Genomic DNA, 23,415 nt, shown 5'->3' with positions numbered 1-23,415 from the left:
TATTTTTAGTAACTTTGGTTGGATCACATTTCCCATTACAATTATGGGAAATGTGATCTGCTTACTAAAAATAAGTGATACTTAGGGGTTGGAGTAGAATTTTACGAATTCTACTCCAATTGCCCTGTAATAACTATAGGTGATACTAAAATAATGTGAAAAGGGTGTGAAAACACCCTTTTTCACTTTATTTTTGTAAAAATAATGTTAATAAATAGAGCCAGAGGGTAAGGAAAGGATTACACCCCATATACAGTATAGCAATCACTATGTTGACACTACAGAAACACAGGAACAAGGCTACAAACACAGGGACTGTACTTGAGACAGGTGACACCAGGTAAATGTTATTAGTTGCCAATCATCACCTCGGTCCTAGTCCATGCCCCCACACCGACTCTTGATTGGCACTTGCTCCAAGACAAGGCTTGGCCCGCGGCATACCATGAAAAAGCAGCTCCTCTCACCTATTGCTCCGTGCCCGAGTCCTATAGGCAGCCACTGAGACTCCCCAGCTGCATATATTAAGGTGGTGTCCAGCTCATCGTGGCCGCATCTGAGGAACTCTTGCACCACCTCCCTGCTGGCCCACATGCTCATCAGACACCAAAACTCTATGGTGACAACCACTGCGACCAGGGGCCCCGGCGCGGGCAGTGCTGAGGGCGGAGAGCTACAAGACAGTGGAGCAGAGGTACCCGAGACAAGGAGGTGAGCACTCAGTGCACTGAGTAGGGCGGCGTGACCAGGGATGCCACGCAGCTGCAGCATCGCTATTTAAAGTTCACAGCCCAGCACTGTCTGGGCAGAAGCTAGTAAAGCTACAAAGCTCACTGGCTATATTTAGACACTAGGGAGGAGGTTAGGTTTAGGCAGCAGGGAGGGATGGTTAGGGGTAGGGAGAGGGGTAGAGTTAGGATACCTACCTACAGGTGTCGGTATCCTAACCCTGTCGGGATGCTGGCGTCAGGATTTTGACCGTGTACCCAACCCAATTTTACTACGTTCACTTGCAACTACTTTTACAGCCTTCCTAGATCTTGGGTAATATCACTTTCTTTATGTGGCTTTTGAGCCTCACTGGCCAATTTGCCTGTCTGCCTTAGGTTATGTGCACATAATATATCTGTCAACTTAAAATAAATGATCTGCATATTAAAGAAGTAAGGTAGATATTGAAGTTTACACAACTAACCGACACTTTTAGTAAAAGTGACATTTATAGCTTATGAGGCTATGGGGTCTATTTACTAAGCAGTGTTAGGAGACAGAATGAAAGTGATAAGAAAGTGATAAGGTGCCAGCCAATCAGCTCCCAACTGTCATCTCACAGGCTGTGTTTGAAAAATGACAGTTGGGAGTTGATTGGCTGGCACCTTATCACACTCATCACTTTTCACTCTGTCTCCTATCACTGCTTAGTAAATAGACCCCTATATCTTGAAACCACACTCCTACCTCCATATCGCAGAGTACTCAACTCCATTCGTTTGCAGCCACAAAAGATTGGAACCTCCTGGTGTAGCAGCAGTGACAGTGATATACTACTGTACTACTTAGTATAGGTTCACAATATTTGGCTCAGCTAAACACAGCAACTAGAGTTCACAAGGTGACCAACTTTGTCTACATGGCCAGGACACGCCGAAGAGACACTTCTTATATGTTTCCACCCAGCAATGTCCATCCAGCCATATGTGAGAAGAAACCAAGATACAGCCAACTCAGAATCACTGGTATGTTGCGTATATAGGGCCTGATTCAGCATGGATCACCATTCTGCTAATACGCACGCAACGCAGTTGCTAATATCAGCGGTGATATGCAAATAGTTGCATTTGCATTGCTATCGCAGTCTAAAGGGGAGTATCCATTAGGCGACCTGAAACACTGAACGTCTAGCATTCAGTCCTTCAGGTCGCCGGGTGTAGTGCCCGCACTGAACGACGTTCACTGAATGTCATTCAGTGCAGGAGACCGACCTCCTATCTGCAAACATGTGGAACCTGAAGATCATCATCAGGTTGACCAGCATGTTCCACAGATAGTCCTGGTTTTGGTCGGATCGTTCAAAAAGACGTCTAATGGATAGGCCCCTTAACATAAGGACACCCACTTCCCCACACATCCGTATACTTTGGCAACATAGCAAAATAATCGGTAACATCGAGTAACATCGGACCCATATGCACAGTTAAGGCAGGTCAGACCTCACTCAGGATCTGCTAACTTCAGCGCACACTATGAGGCCTCAGGCTGCGTCTGGTACCGCAGTGAATAATTTATGCATGCCCCTGCAATGCACTGGCACGTCTGCATTCACCTGACTCCCCCCCATTACCACCCACAAATGGCACTTCCTGTCAATCACTCTGCGATGGGTCTGCATGACCATTGCGATCGCTGTTCCAATCGCAGTGGCTGGTTTGCACACGCGCACTGCGATGCTTACACATGTGCACTGCGAAACAATCAGCCGATTGCATGCTTATTAGCAAATGCGATCCTCGCTAAATCAATGTGCTAATAATCGCAAGATGTGTCTGCATTAGGAATTGCGTGCAGCTATGAATCAGGCCCTGTGTCTCTGGGTGGAACTGCGTATCTCATCGGGTACATACACAATATTGAATCCATCTCCTATTTATTCCTTTCTTTGCCATGCGAATTGACAAGAGACAGGTGTATAGAGATAATAGGATCAGACAGAGAAAAAAGGGAGACATATAAAGGGATTATCTCCATATAGATGTACTAAAGGAAAATTGCAGCCAAAAATCCGAAAACTGACATTTCCAGAGTTTTGGACAATTTTCCATATGTATGAAGTTCCAGAATGCGTTACTTTCCAGTGCTTGGACCCAGTGGGCAACGCCATTTATAAATAACATTGCCCAATAGAAGCCTATGGGGTTTTTTTCCGTATTGTGACCTGGGAGGGATCCAATCGGGTCCCTCCCAGTGTCCCCTGGGGTACGCATGTCATACAGTGCATGCACAGTAGGACTCCCAAGGGACTACTGGGTCATAAACTCGGAAGCTTCTTCTTCACAAAGGACAGTTGTTTTAATAGCAATTCCTGGTACATACCGGCGTTATTAACGCTGGTATGTACCCGATAAGTGGCAGGATGTACCGCATCCAAAATGCGATGTGTAGTACATTCTGCCCATAGAGAGGTATTAAAACACTGCATATGACTAATTTTCCAAAGCAGATGATCTAACAAAACAGTGGGCAATATAACATTCCCAACTTCCTCCTGTTTCTGGTGAATCATTTTATTTATTAAATAAAAATAACTTTAGATTTAATTTTCAAAAAAAATGTTTTATTTCACTGTATAAATGATGCCCCTGGAGTGGACAATCAGACAAATCACATTGCATGGAATGTAAAGCACTGAGGGTGAAATCAGAGCCGGCCCTAGGCATAGGCATTCTAATCTAAGCCAATGCCTAGGGCATCTGGAATGCCCTTAGGGGCTTCCCACAGCTCTGCCGGCTGGGACTGCCGGCTGGGACATATTGACAGCGCCGCCGTACGGGCGACAACCGGTGACTACCAGCTCCCTGCCACTACCGCGATCAGGCAGCGCAGTGGTCAGGTCAGATTGAGCTCCTGCACAGAAGCTCATTCTGGCTACAAGACAAGTAAGATGGCTGTGGGAGGATACATGGGATTATCTGCTAAGGGGCACCCGTCAAAATCTTGCATAGGGCACCAAATTGGCAAGGGCCGGCTCTGGGTGAAATGTCACATCTATAGCTATAGAGCAGACTATTCAAATTAACACTTCTGTTCTCTACATAGGACCAAATCCTAAACTTTCCAGGTGCAAATTTGCACCTGGAAAGACAATGTTGGGATACAAGGGGTGCAATTGCAATGTTTTTCTGCATGTATGAAAATATTGTCTGCTTTTACATGTAGCATACAAATAATGGACAACTTCATTCTTACACTGAAGCTGGGTAGAGACTGGGCCTGATTCAGAGGTGGATGGAGTTGCTATAGCTGCTGTTTATATGGAAAAAGCAGCAATAGCTGTAATATGTCAATGCAGCAGGTGGCATCAAGCCTCCTGCTTGCATTAGTGATCCCAGCTGCATCCTAGGACACAGCATCGGCTCATCTGCAACACCATCGGCTGGCTGCATGACCCACAGGGTTGTGCAGATCGGCCTCCACAAATACAATAGAGAGGCCAGGAAATCTCTGTCTCCTCTGGCAGAGTTCTTGGCCTCGTCCCTCCCACACAATGGTGACGTCACGCCTCCTGTTTTGAGAAATGGAGGCTGTTGCCAACCCCTCCCTGCCCCCAAATGGCATCAGACCCCCAATCACTGACAGTCTAATGCTGTACTGCGTCCTACATTGCAGACACATACTGCACATGCACAGTACGGGTCTGGCACATGCGCAAATTACCAAACATTGCACCTCTGTCCACATCTTAATCATGCCCACTATATGATGTGTGTACCTAGAGATGGAACAACTCTATAATTGATAATTAATATGATACATTGCTTGCTCCATATACACTACATGAACCGGTCTACGATGTCGCAATGTATCATTCCATGCTGCATGTAGCAGCATGGCGTCTTTCATTGCATTATCCCATCTGCTGTGCAGACCAACAGATGGGACGATGCAATGATCAGCCATCTCAAACTACATACACACTACATGATCCGTATGATATATTGTTCTGATCCGTGCTGGAACAATATATCGTATGATGGATCGTATAGTGTATACCCAGCTGTTGTGCTATAAAAGACCCTCCAAACGTGACCGCACATTTTAGAATTACTTCCCTTGCTAAGGTATAAAATTGCACCTTGTATATGGAGAAACTTCAATGGATTTGTGTAGGAGTTAATTCTATTATAAAAATTGCTCATATAGTAATACGGGATGCAGTCAGGAAGCCGACTGTATAATCCTGACACCTATCATTATCCCTATGCCAGGAGCCCGATGCCTGGCATAAAGAGCGGGTGCAGATAGCCGCGGGGGGAAAGGGTTAGGTTAGGGGCTCCCAGGGGGGACTTAGGGTTAGGCACCCCCCTGGGAGGGTTAGGCTAGGGGAAGGAGGGGTTAGGGTTAGGCACCCCTGGGGAGAGGTTAGGTGTAGGCACCCCCCGGGAGGGTTAGGTTTAAGCGGCGGGGATGGGGGGTTAGGTTTAGGCACTAGGGGGGGTGGTTAGGGTTAGGCAACCCTAAGGGAGGGTTAGGGGGGTGAGGGGGTGAGAGGCTTAGTTATACTTACCTTAATTATCTGTCGGGATCTTCACTACTGCCGGTCTTCCGGGTTCGGGATTTGAACAGCCGGACATAGGTCCCATTAATACACCCTTTTTATTTATACTTTTTCATTTCATTTTTTTTTTTCATTTCATTCAGCGCAATAAGGACATAACCAATTTTCTCTGTATTTGTCAATTTGCCAACTGCTCTGACAGCACCCTTTTATGGATGCATCCGGCACCAATCTTCATACTTTCAGCACTTGTCATTATGTCACATGCGCTAGGGTGGAAGGTGCCAGAACAGCAGGGCACATATGTGCCTATATTTATCTGAATTTGTCACCATCACCAGTCAGTTTTCCATTACCTCTAACTGAAGCACTTATTGTATTGGAAAGCACTAAGGGCCTCATTCAGAGATGTACGTTCATCCGAGGATGAACGCGCATCTCCGGTGATTCGGGGACCTGTCCGGCGCATGTGTAGAACGGGTCCTGCGATCTCTCTCACAGATACCCCAAGCTGCAACATGATTGACTGCACTGACAGCATGATTGGGGGCGTCAACTCCATTTTCCGTGAGGGATGAGGCCAGGGTCTGCGTTGGCGAACGCAGATTCCTGGCCTCTTGCGTGCCAAAGCACTGGCCAGGCTGTAGGATGCTTCATCTCCCACAGCCTGACCAAAGGAGCAACCATCACGACCATCGGCCGGTTGCAGTGCTGGGAATGGCAAATGCAGCAAACGTGTTCACCTCCTTCTGTATTTGCATGTGAGATGGATGGATTTGCACGAACGCTTGTGTGCAGCTTTGCAAGTCCATCTATCTCTGAATCAGGCCCTAATTTTAAACTTGCTGTATTGTCTGCCAGTTACATATAAATTAATTACAACTTGTGCACAGTGAAGACAAGTATCCCCCAACTACTGTAAGTGACAAATTTCTCTTGACCCAGAGCAGTGGTTTTGTAGATACAAGTCACACACATGAAACTGGACTGGATAGCGCATGTTGAAAGTCCAGATGATAATGAGAATTGTGATCCTTATTCTGGGAAACAATCAGGAAGCTGATGGACGGAATGCCAACCGCTGGCTTCCCGACTGTACAATCCTGGCAATGGTTAAATGACAGGTGTCGAAATCCCGACGCCTGTCATTTTCCCTGCAACGGGAGACCAACAACCGGCTTACCGATCGAAGGTAAGCCAGGCGACGGGCATGGACAGCCGCGGGGGGGAGGGTTAAGTTTAGGGTTCCCAGAGGGGACTTAGTGTTAGGCACCCCCCCGGGAGGTTAGGTTTAGGCTACGGGAAGGGGGGGTTAGTGTTAGGCACCCCCCCGGGGGACTTAAGTTTAGGCGGCAGGGAAGGGGGGGTTAGGTTTAGGCACTTAGAGGGGGGATTAGGGTTAGGCACTTGGGGGGAGGTTAGGCTTAGGCACCCCTAAGGGAGGGTTAGGGGGAAAATTAGGTTAGGAAATACTTACCTAGGACGATTGGGATTTTCATCCTTGTCGGGCTGCCGCTGTTGGGCCCGCGGTAAATCATACTGAATCCCCTTATTCTATTCCTTTTTCACAATGTGACTTTTTTGTTAGTTACAACTCTGCGCACTTTGGGAGAATATTAGGTCCTCACAGTTGAGTTCAATGTTCATCTGCAATTACTTTTTGCAATATTTCTAAAGGAAAATTACAATCCAGCCACAATTATAGCATACAGTAGGAGACATTACAAGAAGGACCATTAATATTTTATATTATTATTCCCATTTTATCAAGATCCCCAAAACAAAACTGATTTTGTAATATACTATTATACTATAAAACACAATGAGAGGAAATCATTTGTTGTTTGGGTGCCTGTTAGTAATGGGTGCCTGACAGAGCTAATCAATTGCCTGATAAAGCTATTCAATTGTTGCTCTGATTAGGTGCGAGTGCCACGGGCGCCCAGATTTCTATTCGCATCCTCCTGAGGTGGCAAGCAGAATTTTGCGAAAAGTTGGTCTTTGGACACCCAAGCATCCGGTTGGCCCTCTAGCCAGGACTTTAGATAGGTTTAGCCGCTTTGTGCATGACAGGCACTATAAATAATGGGCATCCGTGGCATTTACGCCTGTTGACTAAACAATTCAATAGCTCCTTCGGGAGCTTCCCCCAATATACGAGTATCAAATATCAAACAATCTACCGAAGAAGCAACTGTATTATTATCCAATATATTTCTTTCAGGTTATAGAAATAATGGGCTCAGCTGTCTCTACTTTGCAAAAGTAATATAAGCTAGTTCATAAACATTGCATCAGAAGAGTTTTATTGTGCACTACTGTAGATAAATTTACAACTGAATCTTTTAACAGACCCATAGGAAAAAAGCAGTGGGAGTAATTATTAATATATTTATTATTTACCTCCACATTATTAAAGCTTCAGTTGTAAGTGCAGAAACAAATGAGCTTATTCAGGTTGGAAGTATCTGGAGACCCTAAGGGCTCTATTTACTACAATCCACATATTGAATGCAGATTGTAGTGTGATATTAACGACTGAATTCGCATTGTTAATTCAGGCAATATCACAGGGATTTACTACAAATCCCTTGCAGGGACAGAGCTTGCGATAAAGCTCTGTCCCTGCAAATCCCATCCGCACACTAGTCACAATATTTTCGTAAAAAATACTTTGACAAAATGCCCACCCCCTGGCGCTAAGCCCCGTCCCCCATGATCGCGGTCCCTCCGCGATCCCCCCTCCCCCTTAATTACACTTACCTGCATGATCCGGGCCTCCGGTGATGTCTTCCATGTCCTCCGGTCAGCTGATATCCCATACTGCACTTGGACCCGATCACCTGATGACCGGGCCGCAGTGCACTATGGGAGGACATCACCGGTCCCTGGAGACAGGCAAGTTAATTTTTTTTTTCACAGTAATCAGCTTGCGGTCTGTTTAGTCCACACAGCTGATTACTGGGACCGACTCCCGGCTCTGCTCTCCCCGTTAGAGCGGAGCAGGAGTCCGGTAACCGGGGGAGACCCTGGATAACATACAATAGAACAAGGATAACAGAGCTAATCTGACAATTTCCACAACTGGCATATTTAATAACAACATATAAGCATATATCAATAAAATCAATATGGAGATATAGAAAAAAGCATCATCCAATCCACCATGTAGAACTAATCCATGAGTGCTCTAAGGTTTAGGTTGAATTCCAAGAGTGTCAATACTCAGAGCATCTTTTGGGGGTCAGGCTGATTTCCCCAAAAACGACAGGACTTTTCGCCTGTTTGTGTTTCGCCGGGTTTTATTTTCAACGATTTCAAATTGAATACAGGGATACGCGGGGACGCGCGCGATACTTTTTCGCACCTGAAACCAGCAATGACGGCAGAAATTTCGGCAATGGACTTTTCACTTCTAATTGAATATGGGTCTATGTTTTTTATGTTTCTACACCTATATGACATGAAAATGATCTTTCATTATACCATACATCTGATTGGGAGTATAACAACCTTTACATTGAATCATTAAAGAAAGTATTTCTCCTGAATCCACAGAGTGCACCTGAGTGATCTAATCTGTTTCTGCACTAGTTGATCATCCGGGTGCAGCAGGTAGCCTATTTAGGCCAGGTATACTCCAGGCATATCATACAAAGCTTCAGTTATGTTTGTTTCTGTCATCTATATGCAGTGCAGTATTTTTTGGCATGCAGGCCTTTTCTTGACACCTAATAGTAACACTTCAACATGTATTATTATTTGTTACAGTTTTTGACATTACATTTCAAATGACTACTGTGGTAGTGTTACATTGTTTACTAAATATACCAATTATACCAATTTACACACTGTCATTTTAATTTTGTAATATCTTATGCATAATGCACTGATTAATGAGACCGACATGGCAGCTGGCCAAATTAAACATTTAGTACAAGCTGAGGCATGAGAAGATGGCAGTGTGTTAGAATTAACATGGGAAGCTTATCTAAAATCCTTTCCGAAAGAATATTATATTACTTGGAACAAATATGGTAATTATATATTGCAATAATAAATAAGCAATTATTATTAGAGTACAATATATGTGTCAACACAGTGTACAGCATATTAAGAATATTAATTTAGCATGAATTGTTCATATTAATCAATAATTAAAATATATTTTGGTCTAGAGAGAGTGGAATCAGGATACGTGGCCTGCAAATGTTTTTTGAGAGAGCTGAAGCTTTAGTGGACATTTCAGCATTCAATTCATTTGGAGCCTGATTCAGAGATTTACGCTAATACTAAGCATTATGAACACAATTGCAAATAACCGCGTGCATACGTAGCTGTAGCGTGTTACAACCCCTTGAATGCACATGTGAATGCATACACAGTTGTAAGGGAAGGACACACCTGCTCATTATAAAATTAGCGTGCAAGAGTGCACGCAGAAGATCGCAGATGCCAAAAAGAACCACAGGGTGCAGGAAAGCTGTTGCAGCATGGAAACATCATTAGTCTGTAGACCTTTTAATCTGATGCTGTTGTCACTATACTAAAATCACTCTGTATTTATCCCTTTTAAGTGAAAAATTAGGTACTTATTACTACAAAGGCACATTTATTTAGGCTTTAACTAGTGTTTACTCTATTTTTAATTAGGACTGTACACTCTGTGAATAGAGATAGATATATACCTATATACATATGTATACTAAAATATGTATTTATATATCTCTATGTATATCTCTATGATAGATAGATAGATAGATAGATAGATAGATAGATAGATAGATAGATAGATAGATAGATAGATAGATAGATTTATAATCTCAAACACCTATATAATGATACTGCTAAATACATATGTTTTAAGTGTAGGCTATTAATGTGTATAATGCGTGTTATATATATTTGCTGTATGTATTTGTGTATATATAGTATATCCTAACTTATTAGCTGTATTTTATATCTAGAATAACCACATAACACATTGATCTTTTTAAATTATATTATATTTATATATTATATTATTTGTTAAATTTGTCAAATACCATAAAAGCTTTAAACGTTTTTGAATAAAACTTAAAAACGAAAATAAAAAGGCATAAAAAATTAATGTAACAAATTTATTAGCGAATCTATCGAACTATTGATGACTTCGGAGCACCTTGGATGGTCACCAATTCCGCAACCATAGCCTGCCACACCTCGGCCCATTGATCATCAGCATTTAAAAAAAAAATTGTACTTTCACTAATCATTGACTTAAACATTATTAATATAACAAATCTATCTTTCACGTTCAAATTACACTGAATTGAAATTTTGCATTACAAATCAAGATATGATAAATGGGAGTATCACTTAAGTTAATTAGGGGGTCCAAGTACAAAGCCTTGTAGGGAGATGAAGTGGAGAGAGACAAAATAACAACCAATCAGCTCCTAAATGTCACTTTACAGGCTGTGTTTTAAAATGACAGGAGCGCTGATTGGTTGGTACTTTGGGCCTTATTCAGGCTGGATCGCAAGGCTGCTTTCGCACGCACCCGTTCGATGTTTGCATACTGCGCATGCGTATGCGTCACTGTGCACTTGTGCGAAGCGGCCACTGAGATTGAGATTCGATCGCAGTGAGCACACAGAGCATTCACAGAAGGCTTCTACAAAGCTCTATATCATCAATCTATACTTAGGTCCAGAGTCTGAGCTGGGGGCAAATATTATACTTTTCAATACATATCTCTTATTTTTGACAGATGATTTGTTTATAAATAAAGACATTAAAAAATACACAGTTAAAATATACACCTTGGGCTGTATAGGAGGGGGACAGGGCAAGGGCTTGTGACTGGCCAGGGGAGGGCGCATAGAATGCAGCTGTCGTCTTTGGGCAGCTCTTTGGTGCTGTGCACGTTGGGTCCCTGTGAAAACTCAATGTCTACTATATATATAAAACAAGTTTGTTTCTTTGTATGTTTGTTTTTGAATATTTTCCACAGCTCTCAAGGTAAAGCTGCCAAATCTTACAAAGTTATTTATACCCCTTTTACACCAAAGTCCAGGGTATGACTCGGGATTTGGAACACGGTTCCACCCCTGAACAGACCCGGGACATGACCCCTTTATACTGCGGCGCCTACCTGGGTTATCCCCGGATCTTGGGTCCGGTTCACAGCGGACCCAAGTCTGCAGTGACCCTGGTCTTCTGGCATTGCAGTGGTGTATCTAGTGGGGGTCGAGCAGGGTACGTGCCCTTTTTTTTTGTGTGTGTCCTATATATGTAAAAGGCACTGACACTGCATAGGGGGGGTGGGGCACTACTGGGGTCACTGCATAGGAGGGCTACTACTTGGGGCACTGCATAGAGGGGACTACTACTGGGGGCTCTGCATAGGGGGGACTACTACTGGGGGCTCTGCATAAGGGGGGCACAACTGACCTCAAACACAGGCAGTGTTATTTTTTTTATTTTTTTTTATATTAAAACAAGAAAAAATTGTAAAACTAAATTCCTTTTTTTAGTCTATAAAGTTAAACTGTATGTGTCTTTAATTTAAAAAAAATATATATATATATATTTTTTGTATTTTTTTTTTTGTATGGTGCAAAACACATTATGTTGGTGTTTAAAAATATTTTAGTGGTAACTATATACATTTTTGACAAAACACCAAAGTAGAGGTAATCAAGGATGAGTACAAAAACTTTAATGTGAAAACTTTTAAATGAGTAGTATGTGTAAATATAGCTAAAATATTCTACAATAATTATATGGCCACGCCCAGGAACTCCCATTCTACGATGTATCTTGTCCGTCTCTGTACGCTGGTGTAGGACTTGCCTTGCAGCAGCAAACTTCACTCGCGCATTTGTATTTAGCATGTTCTTGCTCGCCAGAGCATGTGCAGTTGCAAAACATCGCTCGGTTGTGGGAAACATCGGCTTTGCATAAATCTCTTAATCAGTCCCTTTGTACAAACTTGGTTCTATATAGATATTTTATTGAGAATCTGATCACTCTATGAAAAGGAGACCAAAATATAATGTCACTTTTAGGTAGGACCACACCCCTCTGAAGAAATCATTAGTAGAAGAAACGCGTTAAAGTATTTACACTGCTGGCACCAGAACGCTTGTTGCTAGCGGGTAAAGAAAACTCCTGTGGATTTCTTGCTTTTCCTCCTGCAGGCGCTGCACACACAGACCCCAGCACAAGTGTGGACCAATACTTACATCGCTCCTGTAGCGGAGAAGCAGCTGAGCTGTCTGCCGCCATCCCACTCAAGTAAGGGCACGGTTCGCAGACATAACGTGTGAACCAGCGGCCCCATGCACAAACTTTCAGTACGGCCCACTAACATACTGACCGGTCAATAACAGGAGCCGCATATTCTTGACAACTGCACCATAGGAAAGTGACTATTCCTTGCTATCATAGTTCTACGTGGTGCAGCGTTATATAACGTTTTCTGGAACCAATTCCCGGACAGTGTGCAAAATAAACAACAGGTTTTGAAGATTTCCACAGAGGCATCCTATGATATCACTGGTGTATTCACATTTGTGCTTGGGTATTTTATTAGATTATGGACCGTATGCAATTAGGAGTGAAAAGTCCGTTTTACTCCTTTTTCGAAGATTTCATTTATCCCCGTATTCAATTATCTGAATTTTCGCAGGCGCGAAAAGTTTGCGCCATGTAATCAATGGAAAAGTTTTGTCAATGGATACCCGGCGGGAAAAAGTGCAGATTTGGGGTTTTGGGGTATAAAATTGCGGCAACCCCCCTAAACCCTTTTTATCCCCCCCTTGACACTAATTGTGTAAAAAAAAAAACCAAAAAAACCCCACAAAATACACTCAAATAAGCACTTTGAAAAAGTGGGTGAAAAAAATCAAAGTCGGGGTACAAAAATCAAAAATTTGCGAAATAGCCTTTGGGGGGGTCTGGAAGTATGGAGGAAGTGTATTTTTGATTGCAGGTGATTGCTGAAGGTGCGTTTTTGGCACCTTTTTTTTTTTTTTGTAAACTCTTTTTATTGAGCAAATCACAGAAAAAACAGTACATTCCAATATTCAAAAATAAGGATTAACACATAACATACTTTTATAATGGGAACTGTACTATTTCAGAATAATAATATGATATAGTAGAAAATTTTCTCATTATAAAAAAGAGAAGGAATACAGAAGCAAGAGAAAAATCTTGCAGCAACGGTGTGGCAATCCGTTTATGAAATAGAGAAAAAAAAATAAAAAGGAAAAAGGAAAAGAAAGACTTTAGGAAAGACAAAGGAGAATAAGAGGAGAAGAGGGTGGGCGGACTCCATATAGGATCACTTTCTTTCAGATTAAACATGTTAGAGAAAATATATAAAAGGAAAAAATTAATTGTTAAATGGAGAGGAAACATTTTGGTATGTCAGCCAAGGAGACCATATTTTATCAAAGGTTTTGGATGTATTACGTAATAAAGCTGTCATATATTCCATCTTGTATATATACCAGATGCGTGATAATATTGCCTGCATCGGAGAGGGATGAGGGTTTTTCCAATCCGCTGCAATTTGGCAGGTCATAGCAGACACTATATGTCGGAATAACCTATTCTGACACCGGGACAGAGAAGGCAGACCCAAGGGAAGTAGAAAATGCCGAGGATCAGAGGGAATCGTAATATCAAAGAGGTGCGAGAGGAGAGCAAGAACCTCCTGCCATATTCTAGATAGTTTGGGACAAGTCCACCAGATATGCAAAAAACTGCCCTCTCCACCGCAACCCTTCCAACATCTATCCGAAGCATCGGGAAACATTGCTTGTAGCCGCGATGGTACATAATACCATCGGTATAGCAATATATAAACATTTTCTTTAATTTTGACGCAAATAGAGCTGGTGGCAGCATTGTCCCATATCTCCGTCCAATCCTCAGCATCTATAGGGTGTCCCAAATCTCGTTCCCACGCTACCTCATGAGGGTCTCGATTAGAGCTTACTTCTTCCCCTAGTAAGGAATAAATAGTAGAAATAAGACCCCTAGTGGAGGGTCTTCTCCAACATAAGGACTCAAAAGAAGTCAAAGGTCTGCTAATCAGAATCGAGCTAATTTTGGCACATTTTAATGCTTAACTTTAGCAACCTTAAAATATGCTTGCACCCATTTTCATGTACCCTAAATGTGATGGGAATACTTATTTTCCCCAAAAAAGTTGCAAAATGCTATTCTTCACCACTTGCTAAAAGACGCTAAATAGCGCCTATTGAGACCATTTAAAAACCCCAAATACCTTTAGCAGGGCTATTTGGGGGTACCCATAGTGATCCCCCATGTCAGTGCATCTTTTGGGGGGTGTCAGGCTGATTTCCCCAAAACTGACAGAACTTTTCACGCATTTCAGATTCACCGCGTCATGATTTGGAATTGAATACAGGGATAAGCGGGGACGAGCGCGATACTTTTTCGCACCCAAAACCAGCGATGACGGTGAAAAGTTCGGCAATGGACTTTTCGCTTCTAATTGAATATGGCCCTATATATGCAAACCGTCTCTGTTGAAGAGGAATTTGGGATCGTTTTTATATTGCATATATTGCATATTTTTCACGCCACCTTGAGCTCACCCACAGTATGGCCCTGGCTGGTAAGAGAAGGGAGATGGGGCCATACTGTGGCTGAATGTAAAAGAGGCCTTACTGTGACATAATGTGTAAGGAGCCTTACTATGGCATAATGTGTAAGGAGTCTTACTGTGGCATAATGTAAACAGGGCCTTATTGTGGTATAATGTATATGGGGTATTACTGTGGCATAAATGTAATGGGGCATTGTTGTGGTATAATGTACAAGGGGCATTACTGTGGTTTAATGAATTAGGGGCATTACTGTGGCTTAATGTATAAGGGGCATTACTGTAGCATAATGTGTTGATAGGGGCATTACTGTGGAAGAATGTGTTGTAAGTAGGGATGTGCACCGGACCATTTTTGGCGGATTTGGATTTGGTTCTAATTCATCATCCGGCATTGGATTTGGATTTGCCAAACTGCGGTGACTGGCTTTGGATTTGGATGTTTTACAAAAATTGATAAAAAAAAACCTAAAATCACATAAATTGGGCTTTTTTTGTTCCTAGAGTATTATTAACCTCAATAACATTAATTTCCAGTCATTTACATTCATTTCCAGTCATTTACAGTCAATTTAGACCACCTCACAGCTTATAATATTGTTTTCACCATTATTGGCCAAAGGTTGTAGTGAGCTGACTGGTTACTAACCGTCAGAGCAGCTGCACAGACACCACAAAGTCACGGTGCTTGTATTTTTTATACAGAGGGCTATGGCCCACACAGTCACGGTGCTTGTATTTTTATACACAGAGGGCTATGGCCCACAGAGTCACAGTGCTTGTATTTTTATACACAGGGCTATCGCCCACACAGTCACGGTGCTTGTATTTTTATACACACAGGGCTATCACCCAATAAGTCATGGTGCTTGTATTTTTATACAAAGAGGGCTATGGCCTACAATGTCACGGTGCTTGTATTTTTTATACAGAGGGCTATGGCCCACACAGTCACGGTGCTTGTATTTTTATACACAGAGGGCTATGGCCCACAGAGTCACAGTGCTTGTATTTTTATACACAGGGCTATCGCCCACACAGTCACGGTGCTTGTATTTTTATACACACAGGGCTATAGCCCAATAAGTCATGGTGCTTGTATTTTTATACAAAGAGGGCTATGGCCTACAAAGTCATGGTGCTTGTATTTTTACACAGAGGGCTATCGCCCACAAAGTCACGGTGCTTGTATTTTTATACACAGAGGGCTATCGCCCACAAAGTCACGATGCATGTATTTTTATACACAGAGGGCTATCGCCCACACAGTCACGGTGCTTGTATTTTTATACACAGAGGGCTATCGCCCACAAAGTCAAGGTGCTTGTATTTTTATACACAGAGGGCTATCACCCACAAAGTGATGGTGCTTGTATTTTTATACACAGAGGGCTATCGCCCACAATGTCACGGTGCTTGTATTTTTATATACAGAGGGCTATGGCCCACAAAGTCACAGTGCTTGTACTTTTATACACAGAAAGCTATTGCCCACAAAGTCACGGTGCTTGTATTTTTATACAGAGGGCTTTTGCCCATAAAGTCAAGGTGCTTGTATTTTTATACACAGGGCCATTGCCCACAAAGTCACGGTGCTTGTATTTTTATACACAGAGGGCTATCGCCCACAAAGTCACAGTGCTTGTATTTTTATACACACAGGGTTATCGCCCACAAAGTCACGGTGCTTGTATTTTTATACACAGAGGGCTATGGCCCACAAAGTTACGGTGCTTGTATTTTTATACACAGAGGGCTATTGCCCATGGAATCGGTATGAAATACCGCCGGCCACATGGGCGGCGGTTCGATTCCCGGCAGCACCTGGCAGACAAAAGCAGAGTTCCTGGCAGCAGAAGCCCGACAGCGCTGGAAATCCCGATCGTCGCTAAGGTAAGTATAAACTAACCTAACCCCCTAACCCTAACCCTCCTTAGGGGTGCCTAACCCTAACCTCCCCCCCAAGTGCCTAACCCTAATCCCCCCTCTAAGTGCCTAAGCCTAACCCCCACTTCCCCGCTGCCTAAACCTAAGTCCCCTGGGGGGGTGCCTAACCCTAAGTCCCCCCTGGGGGTGCCTAACCCTAACCCTCTGTCCCTCTAGCCTAACCCTAACCCTCCCGGGGGGGTGCCTAACCCTAAGTCCCACCCGGGTGCCCTAAACCTAACCCTCCCCCCCGTGCGGCTGTCCGCTCGCGGTGCCCGGCATCCCTTCGAACGGGATGCCGGGCGCCTGTCTCCCGGTGTCGGGGAAATGACAGGCGTCTAGATATAGACACCCGGCATTTCACCCTCGCCGTGATATTACAGTCGGGAAGCCGATTGTATACCTTGCCCACAGAGTCACGGTGCTTGTATTTTTATACACATATGGCTAAGGCCCCCAGAGTTTCGGTGATTGTATACACAGTGGGGTACAGCACCAAAAAGGTTTTATTTTGTTTTTCTTTTTAAACTTTAAACTTTTTTTTTAATTATTTTTTTTTTTTACACACAGCCACTTGCAGTCAGTGTACCCCCTTACACAATCATATCCACTTGTGAGTCTTTGGACACAGCAATTGATCAGCAGAGTATAGCGCAGCATACATCAGCGTGCAGTGTGCCCCATTACAGTCACTTTTGCCAGCGCAGCCAATTGTGAGTCTCTTGACACAGCACTTAATTAGCAGAGTATAGCGCAGCATCAGCGTGCAGTGTCCCCCCCTATATAGCAACTCAGAGTGCCCCCTCAGCCAGACCACCCACATGCAGCGTTGCGTGCAGTACTGAGCGTGCAGGAGAAGTGGCGCCCAGTCGCGGGACGTGGCGCTGGGGTAAACAGAGTTCACCGGGTGTCCTAAGTGGCTTCTGTGAGAGGCAAGACTGTGTCCACTCTACATGGCAGTCTCAGTGGGCTGCCCATCAGGGCCCAACGCCCTTAGGCAGTTGCCTAATGGAAGCGCCGGCCCTGCTTCTGTGTGAAAAAAATCTATAAAAGTGTTCAAATAAAAAAAGAAAAATGATGTGGGGTCACCCCTTAAAAGCACAACAAGCACCGGGATTTTCTGAGACTGTCCTGGTTGTGAAAATACGGAAGGAGAAAGATGTAGGAGTCCCCTGCATATTCGTCAACCAGCACCAGGCTCAGTGAATCAGTCCTGGTTGTGGAAATCTGGGGGGACAAAATGAGTAGGGGTCTCCCATATTATCCACAACCAGCAGCGAACTCTTTCTAGCAGGAGTATAATGCCACAGACAAGGGGTCCCCCCTCCAAACCATTATAGCTCCACACTAGTCAGCACAGGCCGGGGATCCCTGGAGAGGTGGGGACCACCTAGGGCGGTGGGTGTCGGGTTGATTGTGTGAAAAATAAAATAAATAATATTGTCCTTTACAGAAGAACTTGAGGTCCCAGCAAGCCTCCACCGCATGATGGTACTTGATGAACCATAAGTACCAGCATGGAGGGCATAAAGGGACCGCTGGTACTTCTAGTTCACCTGCAAAAGAAATATACAAAAAACACAGGACACAGACACCAAAGGTTTTATTATTTTATTACACATGCACCCATTCACTCACACTACATACTTACCTTGTCCCTAGCGCCAATCTGTCCCCTTGTCCAGTAGAAACCAAATCGGGACCTGTAAAAAAATAAATACCATAACCCCTTGGTTCCGATCCTCGTTGGTCCCTGTAGGCATCCTTGGTTTTATTAAAATAAGAAAATTAAAAATTGCGAACCCACGGAAATAGGTACCATCCTCTAAGGACAGTACTTTGCGAATGACGGCTCAGTCGAAGCATTTCCCATAGAAATGCATTGGCTGCACATTTATTGGCTGAGATAGGTGAGCCTCCACCTCTCTCAGACAATGAGCAGTTCCCACCATTGACTTCATTGGTGGGAACAGCTACTGTAGGTTACTAAAGTGTACTAGTGCCCAGAGTCTACTGTTGCGGCGCTGAGCTCAGTGCGCTGCAGGCCACTGGAGAGAAAGGGGGGGTCCCCCGTACGGAGACTGCACATGGGCCCCCTTCTCTCTTAATACGCCTTTGTCTACAGGGACCGAAGCGGACCGGAACATTGGCCTTTAACAGAAAATAACAGGCATGAACTGTGTGTCACCAAATTCATTTGTAACGTTTTACTATAATGTATTCCAGATACCGGTTTATAATGTATATTATTTTATATACAATGTATGCTTTATTTTCCAAACTCAGGCCCTGATTCAGAGCCGGATGCTCTGACAGAGCGCTCGCTCTGAATCAGGGCCGTCCCTGCTCCCTTTTGGAGCGGCCTCCTGGCCGCTCGCATAGCTGTGGGTGACCACCCACAGCTATAGCGAGCGGCCAAAATGATGGTCGTGATGGTCAAGACCATCGCGACCATCGGGCTTGCGACGAGACCCTGCGGTAGGGTCTCGCTGCCGCAAACCCAGGAGTGCTTTTGGCTCTATCAGAGCCAAAAGCACTCCCACTGACATCACTAGTGATGTTGGTGGGGCCGGACCCAGACGTTAGGCATTCCCATGGGAACGCCTCCGTCTGGGCAGCCACGCCCCCGGCATGCCCACCAAAGGGGGCGTGCTGTCAATCACCATCGACAGCACGCCCCCTTTGGTGCGAGACCCTTAACGACGGCTTGGCCGTCGTTATTCGGGTCTCTCGCGCATGCGCACTTGGGCACCATCGACCCGCTTGCGAGCGCTCAGCACTGCCAGCGGGTCAGAATCAGGCCCTCAGTGCAAACAATAATATCATGACTTTTCTACAGAAGATGGCAGCCTTGTCCCAGAAATGAAACTGAGCTACTAATTTATTAATACATTATGTGCAGCAAAATCTGTAATACAGATTAAACTACTGACATATTTATTTACTAAACGTACATTTTGGCTTTTTGGTGTATTTATAGGCAAGTCAGTGATTTACTAAAGCCAAAATCCACTATAAAATCACCTAAAAAATAGAATTTTGGCCAGAATCGTCCATTAACCAAACATCGGTACTTTTCCATAGGCTACAGGACTCCCTCATTTACGAACAGTCGGCTTGGAAATTTACTAAGAATCGACTTCCCAACAGACTATAAAAGCCCTCAAACAATAGACGTGCCTGAGGCAGTCGAATTTACTAGAAGCGTGCACAGATCACCATGATCTGTGCATGCTTTTTAGGAGTTTCAATTATTGACATAGTTAAAATAAAAATTATGTGGGGTGCTCCCCTAAATCCATAACCAGCCCTAGAAATTTTAGCCTGGTCTGGTCCTGGAAAATCAGGGGGAATAACAGCGTGGGGTTCCTCATATTTTCCATTTATCAGCACCAGGCGGAACCAAATGGAACTGTAATGCCACAGCAGGAGGACACACAGTGTAGGGTACTCCTGCCAAAGCATTAACCAGCCCCAAACTGGTCAGCCCAGAGCAGATAATCCTCGTAAAGTGGGGACCCCCCCTAAAAAAGCGGTCCCCACTCCCGAGCATTAAATCTTCCCTGCAACCCTGGTGGAGGTGGATGCAGGGGTAATGGGTTAATTTATGTAACAATATTGGTTTTTCCCACGATTTTCCAGGACCAAACCAGGCTAAAAGGTCTAGAGCTTGTTATGAATTTAGGGGGGTGGAGCCCATGCTGTTTCTCTTTTTTACTTTTAACCCTTTTTAAACCCCTAAGAAGCATGCACAGATCATAGTGACCTGTGCATGCTTCTTTTTAACACGAATTAGGGCAACATTGAGTTACAGTAAGGTCGATTTTTGGTTGATTTTATTTCAGAATTGACTAACCTTAGAACACAAAACATCAACGTCTAAAATCGACTGATAGTAAATGAGCTATTTGGACACACAAAATTGATGTTGACCAAAAATCAACCTTTAGTAACTTTTACCCCAAATCTGTTTGTAACAGATTTGCTCATTTTTGGGCACAAGTGAGTTCCATTATTTGACATACTGTTATTTTACTGAATTTGGTTACCATCTTTGACTCTTCATGCCATAATGAGTGTTATTATCACTTTGGCAATATGCATGCAACATCAGAAGTGATGAAGTATGTGATCAGATGGTTTGTGTACAAGTCAGATGGTGGGAGGATTGTGCATGCACATGACCCGTTCTGCGGCTGTGTAGAGCATTTCCTGTGTGGTTGCTTCGGCCATTTGGGGGCGGGGTGGAGCCCCCAAATGGCAGTGTTCCGGAAAACGGTCGTGTCGCCTCATGTTTTGGAAGTGCCGAGGCCAGGGTCTGCATCTTCAGATGCAGATTACCAGGCCTTGGCTACAGTTCTGAGACAGCCATCTGAGTAACCTGAGGGCTTCTCAGATGGCCGATGGTCTTGCAAGGGATCCAATGGCTGTGACCTCAGATGCAGCTGTGGACCACACAAGCAAGCAGGAGGCGTCTATTTACACAAGACTCCTCCTACTGCATTAGCATATGTTAGCGTCGCAATGCAAACTGCGTACAGCTCTGAATCAGGCCCACAGTGCATTAAACATGCACCATTACTGCTCCTACCATATTGAAAATTAGAATTTGTAAATATGATTTACATATATGTAATATAGCTAAAACCAAAAAATTATGAACTATCCACAGTAGCCAGAACCAAAACCTCTTCACGTAATAATAGGAGGAAATATTACATAATGATTGTGCTTCTGCTCAGCATCAGAAAGTGAAAAGATAATGATAAAAACTCATTTATTTAAGGAACATTGATTAAATGTCCAAGAAAACACCCAAAGTTGATAACAATTGAAATATAAAATAACATTTACAAATATGTAGCGTATGATGTTTCCATACCAAGAAATTTCTTCAAATGGAAAATACATTGTGAGGTAGCTATGTGTAAGAAATGCCTTCTCGGTATAGAGTAGACCCATTGAGTTCTCTCCATAGGCCACAATTAATGTGCGCCCAGCTACCCAACACTTCTACCCCATCTAGGTCTCTCTTTTATCACATTTCACAGTCCATTAATAAACACATAAATGTAATCTACTGTAATGGATGATCATTGGGTTTTTTTTATACTAGTAGGAATTTTTAAGTACAAAAGGTGCCTAAGATTGTGACTGTAGATTAAATAAATTGAGAACCAGTTACAGGTCTTGAGTTCTCAGACACATTCAAATGGACCGCTTGATGAAGTTGGATGGTCTAAGTCAGGCAAGTATGATTGTGCCCCGATTCTAGTGTACCCATGCTTTGAAACAGGGAGGCCTGTGATAGCCCAGAAGTTGAGGTCTCAAAAGATTAAAATTCAATGGAAGATAATAAAGGCATGATTAGAAAGTCTGAGAGGTTAACCTCTATGCTGCATTAAACCAGAGTTGTAGCATGTGTGCTCTACCTCCCACCCCACCACTCAGGTATGACCTCACCAGACTCCGTCCAGACATGGGTGTCATGAACCTGGGCTCTCAGCAACATCTCATGTCCCCCTCATCAGCAGAGACAGTCGCCATGTTCTCTCCTTCTGGGTGATTGATGCTCAATTCATGCAACCAGGGCTGACTAATGTAAGGGCCAGGATGAGAGGGACCCTGCTCTGGAGGCAGAGAGGAAGAGACGGGGGTGAAGATTAGAGGGGACCACCTCCTTCTCCCTCTTTGTTATTGCCTGTGGCTCCATCCCTCTTCCCTTTTGCTCAGTCCCAGAGCCAGATTAAGACCCCACCAGGTTTTAGGCAAAATATTGCCATGTTGCCCCATATTAATATATATAAATACTAGGGATGTGCAGGCTCGGTTTTACTCAGATTTACTCGGATCTCAAAACGGCATTTTATTGGCTATCGCCTATCATGTGTTTTGGATAGCCAATATAATAAATCCGAATTTGCGGTAAAGTGGCAATAAGAACCGAGTAAAACCGAGTAAATCCGAGCCTGCACATCCCTAATAAATACATACAGTATATATATTCCTCGCACCGCTCTACCCTCCTCATTCAGATCTCCCACCCTCACTCAAATCGACTCCTCACATAGCTCTCCTCTCCTCACACAGACCCTACACACATATAGCTCTTCCCCTCACTCAGCTCTCCTTCCCTCAAACACACATAGAGCTCTCTTCACTCCGATCTCCCCCCTTACTCAGATCCCCCACACACACAGCTCTCCTACTTACATAGTCCTCTCCTCATACACACAGCTCTCCCTCATCACTCAGCTCCCTGCCCTCACACAATCCCCCTTTCACACACACATAGAACTCTCCCCACACACTCAAATCTCCCCACAAAGTTCCCCTTCCCTCACACAGTCCCCTCCTCACACACACAGCTCTCCCCTCACTCTTAGATCCCCCACACAGCTCCTCCTCCCCTCACTCGACTCGCCTTCACACAATACCCCCTCCCGTCAACATACACACAGATCTCTCCTCCTCACACATTAACTCCCCTCCTCTCACACACCCACACACACAGATCTCCTTCCACCTCTGGAGGCAATGATCTCTCTATGTGCTTCAGGTTAAGCTGGTAATCTGCCCCCCATCGGATGGC

This window comes from Taudactylus pleione, unplaced genomic scaffold (assembly GCF_031769625.1).
Source record: "Taudactylus pleione unplaced genomic scaffold, aTauple2 ptg000207l, whole genome shotgun sequence".
Lineage (NCBI taxonomy): Eukaryota > Metazoa > Chordata > Amphibia > Anura > Myobatrachidae > Taudactylus > Taudactylus pleione.
Note: the sequence above shows the minus strand (reverse complement) of the source record.